The 11,506-nt window shown below is 42.5% G+C and overlaps 3 non-coding genes across 3 annotated transcripts; all 3 read right to left on the bottom strand.

Moving 5' to 3' along the window:
- Positions 1 to 9,293: 9,293 nt before the first annotated feature.
- Positions 9,294 to 9,368, bottom strand: Trnas-cga (transfer RNA serine (anticodon CGA)). Its single transcript has one exon. It is a non-coding gene; the product is annotated as a tRNA-Ser (tRNA).
- Positions 9,369 to 9,593: 225 nt separating this feature from the next.
- Trnas-cga (transfer RNA serine (anticodon CGA)) lies at positions 9,594 to 9,668 on the bottom strand. The gene has a single exon. It is a non-coding gene; the product is annotated as a tRNA-Ser (tRNA).
- Positions 9,669 to 9,893: 225 nt separating this feature from the next.
- On the bottom strand, positions 9,894 to 9,968 carry Trnas-cga (transfer RNA serine (anticodon CGA)). Its single transcript has one exon. It is a non-coding gene; the product is annotated as a tRNA-Ser (tRNA).
- Positions 9,969 to 11,506: the final 1,538 nt, after the last annotated feature.

Below are 11,506 nucleotides of genomic sequence, written 5' to 3'. Positions count from 1 at the left end.
ACACACTAAGTTTCAGCCATATTGGTCTCTGTTTTTGTGTCTGGCATTCGTGTGAATCAAGGAAGTCGAGTGATTATCAAAAAATGGACGAAAAAGAACTTCGTGTGGTGATTAAACATTACTTTATGAAAGGCAAAACGCCTCAGGAGACTAAAGAGAAGCTTGATGAACATTACGGTGACTGCACCTTCGATTAGAACAGTTTATAAGTGGTTTCAAAATTTTCAGAGTGGCTACATGGGCACAAGTGGTGCTGAACATTCTGTGGGGGCTACAGCTCCAGAAATCATTGATAAAATCCATGATATGATGATGGATGAGAAAAGAGTTAAGGTATGTGAGATTGCTAGTGCTATGGGCATCTCGAATGTACGGGTACATAATAATTTTGCATTAAAATTTGGACATGAGAAAACTATCGGCAAGATGGCTTCCGCGATTGCTCACGTTTGACCAAAACGGGATCGTGTAAAGTGTTTCACTGATGGTTTGCTCTAAACAATGCGTTACCAAGGGCGAATCTGCACCAAAAGAGGCTAAGACCATTCCTTCGGCCGGAATGGTTATGGCGACTGTCTTTTGGGGTTCGCTAGGGATAATCCTCATCGACTATCTGGAAAAGGGTAAAACTGTACAAGTGCATATTATTCATCGTTATTGGGCCGTTTGAAAACCAAGCTGCGAGAAAAACGCCGGCGATTGGACCGCAAAAAAGTCCTTTTCAATCACGACAATGCACCAGCACACACCTCAGCAGTTGTGGTCGCAAAATTAATGGAAATAGGATTCCTGTGTTACACGATAATAGCACTTTCGTCCTTAAGTTTTGTACACCAGTGTGCTTATATACAAAATTAGAAATGCCAAACGAATGATTTAAATGAATTACATGCATTGAAATTAATAGATCGGTAATCATTAAATTTAATAAAGTGAGCGTATATGCCTATGGTTGTGAGAATCGGGCTGTGTACAGAGAGGACAGGAAATTGCAACATTAAATGGCTGTATATATCCTCAGAGACGAAATAGGAAATGAGAACTCCTCACACAAATGGAGGACAAAAGCCCAGTGAATGTTTTGTAGAATTATAGAACATGTTTTACGCTCAAGATTTATGACTTTCTGAAGAACGAGAGTCTTCTGTATAAAAATGAACGTGGATTCCTTAAAAAGAGATCCAGCGAAACTCAGCTCGAACTGTTCCTTCATGAGATCTGCAGTGCTGTAGACAGTGGCTCTCCTTGAATTCAGGAAGGCATTAGACAACGTCTCGCATTGCCATTTAGTGAAAAAAAAACGAGCTTACCGAGTACGGAAACAGCTTGCTTTGAACGGAACAAATTCGTCTGATGTTATATCCAATGAATGTGATAAGACCATTACCGTTTACAATGTGTTCAAATGTTAATATAAAGCTAGTATAAGCGTAGTAAACTCTTTAAGAGTGTTCGCAGATGATGCAGTTATCTATAACAAAGCATCGATTTGCAAAATGACCTATAGTGCATTTATGAATGATACAGGCTCTGGCAGTTGATCCTGAATGTAAATAAATGTAACGTATTGTGCATACGTAGGAAAAGAAATCCGCTACTGTACACCTACGCTATAGATGACAAACTGCTGGAAACATTATCTACTGTAAAATATCCAAGATTAACTATCCTGAGCGACTTTAATTTGAAATGACAACGTAAAACAAATGATAGGAAAAACAGATGTCACACTGAGATTCATACGAAGAATCTTAAGGAAATGTAGCTCATCCACGAAGGAAGTGGCTTATAAACCACTTGTTCGACCTATTCTTAAGTATTGTTTATCAGTCTGGGACCCTTACCAGGTAGACTGAGCCTGCCAGAGTGGCCGAGCGGTTCTAGGCGCTTCAGTCTGGAACCGCGCGACGGCTACGGTCGCAGGTTCGAATCTGCCACGGGCATGGATGTGTGTAATGTCCTTAGGTTAGTTAGGTTTAAATAGTTCTAAGTTCTAGGGGACTGATGACCTCCGCAGTTAAGTCCCATAATGCTCAGAGCCATTTGAACCATTTTTGAGGTAGACTAACAGAAGAGATAAGATTCAACGAAGAGCGGCTCGGTCATCATGTGTCATTTGACAGGCGTGATAGCATTACAGAAATACTGAACAACCTCCAGTCCAAGGCGCTACAAGAGAGGCGTTGTATATAACGGAAAGGTTTACTATAGACATTTTGAGAGAATATTTTCTGGGAAGAGTCAGACAACATACTACTTCCACCCACATTCATCTAGCGAAATGATCACGACGAGAAAATTCTAGTTATTAGAGTTTATACAGAGGCTTACCGACAATGATTGTTCCCAAGCGCCATTCGCAATTGTAACAGGGAAAAGGAATCAGAGAAGTTCTCTCTGCCACACAGCGTCGGCTAGCTTGCGGAATATTGATGTAGATGTAGAAAAAGACTGTGCTTCTATAAAGCAATTCTACATCTACATCTACATCCATACTCCGCAAGCCACCTGACGGTGTGTGGCGGGGGGTACCCTGAGTACCTCTATCGGTTCTCCCTTCTATTCCAGTCTCGTATTGTTCGTGGAAAGAAGGATTGTCGGCATGCTTCTGTGTGGACTCTAATCTCTCTGATTTTATCCTCATGGTCTCTCCGTAACGCTTTCGTGATTACTAAATGATCCTGTAACGAAGCGCGCTGCTCTCCCTTGGATCTTCTCTATCTCTTCTATCAACCCTATCTGGTATGGATCCCACACTGCTGAGCAGTATTCAAGCAGTGGGCGAATAAGCGTACTATAACCTATTTCCTTTATTTTCGGATTGCATTTCCTTAGGATTCTTCCAATGAATCTCAGTCTTGCATCTGCTTTACCGACGATAAACTTTATATGATCATTCCATTTTAAATCACTCATAATGCGTATTCCCAGATAATTTATGGAATTAACTGCTTAAAGTTGCTGACCTGCTATTTTGTAGCTAAACGATAAGGGATCTATCTTTCTATGTATTCGCAGCACATTACACTTGTCTACATTGAGATTCAATTGCCATTTCCTGCACCATGCGTCAATTCGCTGCAGATCCTCCTGCATTTCAGTACAATTTTCCATTGTTACAACCTCTCGATACACTACAGCACCATCTGCAAAAAGCCTCAGTGAACTTCCGATGTCATCCACCAGGTCATTTATGTATATTGTGAATAGCAACGGTCCTATGACACTCCCCTGCGGCACACCTGAAATCTACTCTTACTTCGGAAGACTTCTCTCCATTGAGAGAATTTTGCAGGATAACGTTGGAAATCCTATCTAAACGGAAGGGTTGACATAATTTACCATGAAGATGATGGTGATGATGATGAAGAAGAAGAAGAAGAAGAAGAACAGGAAGACTGATATGACAAATTGTTTTATTTCAGAAATATGAATTGTGCGTCACTTTTGCATACACTCATACGGTTTCTCCCAGTAAGTAGTTGGAGTATAGTCTCATAAGACTAATAATCAGTAGTTGTAGGTCTACTTTCTCCGTGGCTTACCCAATCCACGTCAGGCTATGTCGAGACATTTCTTTCTATATTTTTCCATCCGATCCTCGTCCTATATTAAGTTACGGCTTCACCTTTAATGATTTCGGTGTCATCCAGGTGTTAACCTTGGCTCTTTCCTTCAGTAGCCCTGTGAATTGATTCGCGAACTCTATGTCGTCTTAAAATTAATGTTTTCTTTCTGTCAGAGTATTGCGCGCTATGTTAACATGTGCTATGTCTGAGAACCTTATAAAGCGCCCAAACGCCAGGTGAGTCTGAAGCTTCCTTTCTAGGCATCTGAGGCCAACAACGTCAATAAAAATGGCAAAGTCCTCAATAAGAGATTGCGAGAAGTACAGCCTTTTTTTCTGGTTTGGAGGAAATTTCTCCGGAGCTTGCGAAGTTAGTTCATTATATCGCGACTCAGGCCGCCTTCTGAATACGACAGCCTCGTGCAGATTCTGTTAAGAGAGAAGAAAAGTTATGGGAGGAACGGCTGAGTTTTATACTAGGGGATTTTCCAAGAAACTTGTTGAGATCTTGTTGCTCTTTTATCTGAGTGGATAGCAAGATCGATGTGTCATTGGATCTCAGAATTGCGGAGCTAGATTAAGTCTCCGGATCCGTAGCGAAAGAGAATATTTCTGTTCTCTCCCAAAGAAAACTTGGCCCTTGCACAACGCCGAAATGATATGCTGCAATGCTTGGCAGAGGTACTTCACACTGTACTACATATTAAACATTCTTCCCGCTCGAGTGTCGTGTGGGACGCGGCCTTACATGCTGTAATTAGTCGAATCTCCTCTTCGCAGTGTCTCCGGGAATGACACATAATGAAGCAGCTGTGACGTTGTTTTTATGAGACTGTATTATTAAGCAATTTTCTCATATGTTATTTTTATTAAAATTTCTAAATAGTTGGCTCTGTTTTCAGGATTTCTTCTATCTTTTGTTGAACTACACTTCTCCTAGATCAGGCAGTAACGGGAACTTACATAGTCACAGTTCAAAGGAAGCCGCACTGATACAGGGATTGCACAAAAATACGAAAACACCAAGAGAAAGGTTTGTTTGAACACAAATGAAGATGCTCACCAAGCCTGGAAGCTCCCCTATTGTATTTGATCACAAATGGCACCTGTGCAATGTCCTCAATGTGTTACAAGTGGCTGTCCTCGTAAGAATAGTGTTCTGTGTAGTTTTGAGTGCGTTATGCCAGAGCCGGGTGAGTTCGGAAGGGAGCAAATGTTTGGTGCTCTTATGGTGATTGCTTCTGCAGCCAAGATAGCCGAAACGTTTGATGTTTCAAGAGGCATCGTATCAAAGATTTATACGTAGCGAAAACGAAAAAGCATCATCCGTTATGTCACAACGCGAACGAAAGTGTGCGCTGAGTGATCGCGACGGACGATCACTGAACAGGATTTTGACGAAAAATAATAGTACGACATCTGCAAAAATCATTACAGAACTGAATGTTGCTCCCGTGAACACTGCCAGCACTAGGACAACATGAATGAAGCTCCAGAAACAGGGAACTGCAGTGCTAGCTGGAATTACAAAAACACACATCAATGCGGCAATATGAAAACGTGGTGGTCACAGCTGTGGTCAACAACTGTGGCAGGAGGATAGCTAACAAAGCAAGCACAGCGATCATACAAGGAGCTGAAGTGCATCTGTGGACCGTTTCTCACCGTGACATTGAGCGGGAAATTATAGTTGGAGCTAGATGCATTGGGCATTCCGTTTCGGAAATCGAGCTGCACTGTGTTCCATAGGTCAGTTGGAGGCGTGAAGTGTCTCACGGGAGGCTCTTTGGCTTGTGGCGACCAGTTACACTCTTGAAGCAAGAATTTGTTCTGAACTCGCTGAGACATGAGGCCTATTTATTCTCGATCGTTCCAAATAGAGGTAATACAGGAGTAAGTTTAATAATGAATAAAAAATAGGAATGCGGGTAAGCTACTACAAACAGCATAGTGAACGCATTATTGTGGCCAAGATAGATACGAAGCCCACGCCAACCACAGTAGTACAAGTTTATACGCCGACTAACTCCACAGACGCCGAAGAGACCGATAAAATGTACGATGATGAGATAAAAGAAATTATTCAGGTAGTGAAGGGAGACGAAAATTTAATAGTCATGGGTGACAGGAATTCGACAGTAGCAAAAGGAAGAGAAGGAAACGTAGTAGGTGAATATGGAGTGGGGGTAAGGAATGAAAGAGGAAGCCGACTGGTAGAATTTTGCACAGAGCATAACTTAATCATAGCTAACACTTGGTTCAAGAATCATAAAAGAAGGTTGTATACATGGAAGAAGCCTGGATATACTGGAAGATTTCAGATAGATTACGTAATGGTAAGACAGAGATTAGGAACCAGGTTTTAAATTGTAAGCCATTTCTAGGGGCAGATGTGGACTCGGACCACAATTTATTAGTTATGAACTGTAGATTAAAACTGAACAAACTCCAAAAAGATGGGTGACAGAACCAGAGGTTGTAAAGAGTTTCAGAGAGAGCATTAGGAAACGATTGACAAGAATGAGGGAGATAAATACAGTAGAAGAAGAATGGGTATCTTTGAGGGATGAAGTAGTGAAGGCAGCGGAGGATCAAGTAAGTAAAGAGACGAGGGCTAGTAGAAATCCTTGGGTAACAGAAGAAATATTGAATTTAATCGATGAAGGATAAAATATAAAAATACAGTAAATGAATCAGGCAAAAAGGAATACAAACGTCTCAAAAATGAGATCGACAGGAAGTGCAAAATGTAAGGATTTAGAGGCTTATCTCATGAGGAGTAAGATAGAAACTGCCCACAGGAAAATTAAAGAGACCTTTGGAGAAAAGAGAACCTCTTGCATGAATATCAAGAGCTCAGATGGAAACCCAATTCTAAACAAAGAAGGGAAAGCAGAAAAGTGGAAATAGTATATAGAGGGTTTATACAAGGGCGATGTTCTTGAGTACAATATTATGGAAATGGAAGAGGATGTAGATGAAGATGAAATGGGAGATATGATACTGCGTGAAGCGTTTGACAGAACACAGAAAGACCTAAGTCGAAACAAGGCGCCGGGAGTAGACAACATTCCATTAGAAGCACTGATACCCTTGGGAGAGCCAGCTCTGACAAAACTCTACCATCTGGTGAGTAAGATGTAGAGATGTATGAGATAGGCGGAATACAAAAAAAGCAGTGTAGACAGATGTGAGAATTTACGAACTATCAGTTCAATAAGTCACGGCTGCAAAATACTAACACGAATTCTTTACAGACGAATGGAAAAACTGGTAGAAGCCGACTTCGGGGAAGATCAGTTCGGATTCCATAGAAATGGTGGAACACGTAAGGCAACACTGACCCTACAACTTATCTTAGAAAACAGATTAAGGGAAGGCAAACCTACGTTTCTAGCATTTGTAGACTTGGAGAAAGCTATTGACAATGTTGACTGGAATAGTCTCTTTCAAATTCTAAAGGTGGCAGGGGTAAAATACAGGGAGCGAAAGGATATTTGTACGGAAACCAGATGGCAGTTATAAGTGTCGAGGGCATGAAAGGGAAGCAGTGGTTGGGAAGGGAGTGAGACAGGGTTGTATCCTACCCACGATGTTATTCAATCTGTATATTGAGCAAACAGTAAAGGAAACAAAAGAAAAATTCGGAGTAGGTATTAAAATCCATGGAGAAGAAATAAAAACTTTGAGGTTCGCCGAAGACATTGTAATTCCGTGAGAGACAGCAAAGGAACTGGAAGAGCAGGTGAATGGAATGGACAGTGAGTAGTGTAATGACGTAAGTTTTGTATAAATGATTTTCCTTTGATATATGACCATGTGCAGACTTCGTCAACAGCGTCAGTTACAAAACACTTCGGAATTATTTAAACTCTTTTTATAAGTGGTCGTTGAATGGTTCTTGAACGAGACTATAATTAAAACATCATCATTTGAGTTGTATCCGCAGAATTACGTCACTCAGTCCAATTGGTTTGCGCAAACTTTTTTCAGTTTAGATGTCTTTTGTTTCTTCTCAGAAATTATATTAATGCAAGTTATCTGCTTTAATAAATATTAGAACCACATTGAATAAACTTTCAAGATTCAAACTTTCAATGAACGTTGTCAAAAATCAATAATCTTGTCAAATAAATTAGTAATACCTCTTCCTTAACATAATTACCGAGCGAAGTGGCGCAGTGGTTAGCACACTGGACTCGCATTCGGGAGGACGACGGTTCAATCCCGTCTCCGGCCATCCTGATTTAGGTTTTCCGTGATTTCTCTAAATCGTTTCAGGCAAATGCCGGGATGGTTCCTTTGAAAGGGCACGGCCGATTTCCTTCCCAATCCTTCCCTAACCAGAGCTTGCGCTCCGTCTCTAATGACTTCGTTGTCGACGGGACGTTAAACACTAACCACCACCACCTTCACATAATTCTTCATAAAGAAATTCTCGGAACACGTATTTAAACTTTTGTAGCATACACTAGATTATTATCTTCCTATATACTACATATAGACGTGAACCTGAGCCTTGACAAGATAGGACTGAACATTTACAACATGATTAAACTCTCTATGACGTCATTGTTGTAGAAACATTACAAATTATTATTTTTGTAGGTTTTAGAAGCACGACGCAACAACTCGGTTTCAGGATCTTCTGTTGCTGTTTGGCTGTCGACCCGCGAAGTATAGTGGCCAGCAATTTTCTCTCTGGTCCGGCAGCGAAGATGCTGTCTCCGTTCGTTGCGCCGCCCTCTCCGTACATGAAACAGAAAAATAAATACAAAAACTTTAGATAATTCACAACAATTATAAATATTCCAAAATACCTAAGCAAAACACTAAATCAAACTTACATTCACCTGCAAACTGGGCTGACACTGGTGGATGGGTGACGCTTCAATTTCACGTCCCACCACAAGTGTCTTGAAAGGAGGATATAAGATGAACATCAACAAAAGCAAAACAAGGATAATGGAATGTAGTCGAAATCGAGTGATGCTGAGGCAATTAGATTAGTTCTGCTATTTGAAGAGCAAAATAACTGATGATGGTCGAAGTAGAGAGGATATAGAATGTACACTGGCAATGGAAAGTAAACTGTTTCTGAAGAAGAGAAATTTGTTAACATCGAGTATAGATTTAAGTGTCATGAAGTCGTTCCTGAAAGTTTTTGTATGGAGTGTAGCCGTGTATGGAAGTGAAACGTAGACTATAAATAGTTTAGACAAGAAGAGAATAGAAGCTTTTGAAATGTGGTACTACAGAAGAATGCTGAAGATTAGATGGATAGATCACATAACTAATGAGAAGGTATTGAATAGGATTGGGGAGAATAGAAATTTGCGGCACAACTTGACAAAAAGAAGGGATCGGTTGGTAGGACATATTCTGAGGTATCAAGGGATCACCAATTTAGTGTTGGAGGGCAGCGTGGAGGGTAAAAATCGTAGAGGGAGACCAAGAGATGAATACACTAAACAGATTCAGAAGGATGTAGGTTGCAGTAGGTACTGGGAGATGAAGAAGCTTGCACAGGATAGAGTAGCATGGAGAGCTGCATCAAACCAGTCTCTGGACTGAAGACCACAACAACAACGTTTTTTTGCTACTGCTCGGTCATGGGTTCCTTGGTTTCTGTTTCACTTCAGGCCTCTGCAAATCTCCAGAATGAGATTTTCACTCTGCAGCGGAGTGTGCGCTGATATGAAACTTCCTGGCAGATTAAAACTGTGTGCCCGACCGAGACTCGAACTCGGGACCTTTGCCTTTCGCGGGCAAGTGCTCTACCAACTGAGCCACCGAAGCACGACTCACGTCCGGTACTCACAGCTTTACTTCTGCCAGTATCCGTCTCCTACCTTCCAAACTTTACAGAAGCTCTTCTGCGAACCTTGCAGAACTAGCACTCCTGAAAGAAAGGATACTGCGGAGACATGGCTTAGCCACAGCCTGGGGGATGTTTCCAGAATGAGATTTTCACTCTGCAGCGGAGTGTGCGCTGATATGAAACTTCCTGGCAGATTAAAACTGTGTGCCCGACCGAGACTCGAACTCGGGACCTTTGCCTTTCGCGGGCAAGTGCTCTACCAACTGAGCCACCGAAGCACGACTCACGTCCGGTACTCACAGCTTTACTTCTGCCAGTATCCGTCTCCTACCTTCCAAACTTTACAGAAGCTCTTCTGCGATCCTTGCAGAACTAGCACTCCTGAAAGAAAGGATACTGCGGAGACATGGCTTAGCCACAGCCTGGGGGATGTTTCCAGAATGAGATTTTCACTCTGCAGCGGAGTGTGCGCTGATATGAAACTTCCTGGCAGATTAAAACTGTGTGCCCGACCGAGACTCGAACTCGGGACCTTTGCCTTTCGCGGGCAAGTGCTCTACCAACTGAGCCACCGAAGCACGACTCACGTCCGGTACTCACAGCTCTCTGCAAATCTGTTGGTGAAGTTGGTACAAGCCATTGGCCGGGCAGTGCACTGCACTGACGGAGTGAGCCGTGCGGCGTGGTCGATACTTCGTGCCCACATTGTCTTTGCAGATTTTTGGATGACGGACTCTGAGCGGATAGACAAGTTCCGGAGTTCCGGTTGAAGGGGGGGGGGGGATGGGGAATCGAAGCCGATGTGAGCAGACGTGCAACGGCCAACAACGTACTTCTTTCTTCGGGAGGCGCGGTGATTATGTCCGGTGCAGGCGTTTTTCTAATGGAGCGCTGAGAGCCGACCTTGTGGAACGGAGTGGTGTGGCTGTTGTCGCGGTGTGCTTGCGGGTGCTGCATCTGTCACGGGCTGCATCAGGCCTGCCTCCCTGCTCGGGAACCGAGCCCCATGTTGCCACCAGTTACTCCACGGTGAGCATCGTTTGTGAAAATTCTCGGAAATTCCTCCTTTGTCGGCGGCAGCTTGTTGTGTTGAGCAGCTTGGTGCCTGCCTCTCCGCGTGGTCTGAAGTTAGTACGCCTGCACGGTGATCGATTGTTTTTTTTGGTAAGCGAACCGCCAAGAAGTGCTCACCCTCTCCCGTAGAGCAACCTATTAGAATCTGTTCCTCTTCATAAAACTGGGAGCGCTCTGTTTTTAGTTAAGGTTTAATGATTGTGACTTGTGTTTTCATTTGGAGGCGTAGCGGGCTGGGCTCTGCTGTAAGTGGGATCTTACTTTACAACTGTGTTGATTAAGAAGAAAGGTCTGCTCTGCTCTGTTGCAACCACCATATTTCTACTTAGTAGCGTAACCTGTGTTTCAAGGTGTTACAGCCACCTTGCAGAACGGTCAACAGTAGGTTCATTTACTGCTCCGAAGATTTTTACATCTGCTACGTTTGTGACTGAATTGTTCCAGCAGCCGTTTTCCTGAAGATAATTTAAGTGCGTAAAACTGTCTACACGTTCATATAGCGACGGTTAAGGTGCTTGGTCGTTTGTGGAGGTTACACTCTGAAGGCTACTTTTACATTGGTTAAGGTGGTTTTAATATTTTCTGTGTTTAATGCTTTAATGATTTTTTTAGTTTTGTATCTGGCTGAAGATTTATTGTTGTGTCCTTGCGTAGTGTAAGAGAGCTTCGCTATGTGTGTTGCAACTACGTCACTACTTTGCTCATCTTGTTGGGGCTGGGGACTGTGCCCGAGGTCTGCCACTATTGGGCCGCCTGTGGACTTGCGCCGCCATCCGACCTGACTGTTGGTATCCTATGCCTTGCTATATGCCCGTTTTGAATCTATCACATAGAACTAAATCTTTTACTTTTGTTTGGCATTCCAATTGAAAACAGGACTTAGTTCCTTGCGTATGTGTTTGAGTTATGTGTCCGGATGGGGTGGAATATCTGTGCATTCTGTTGACATACTTGATCGCACTACAAACTACACCACACTGTCATTGAGTTACAGGACAGTTCAGTTCCTTGACATAATTAATTTACGTATCCAGGAAAGTGAT

This window comes from Schistocerca gregaria, chromosome 7, assembly GCF_023897955.1.
Source record: "Schistocerca gregaria isolate iqSchGreg1 chromosome 7, iqSchGreg1.2, whole genome shotgun sequence".
Taxonomy (NCBI): Eukaryota; Metazoa; Arthropoda; class Insecta; order Orthoptera; family Acrididae; genus Schistocerca; species Schistocerca gregaria.
This window is presented reverse-complemented; position numbering and strand designations above follow the sequence as displayed.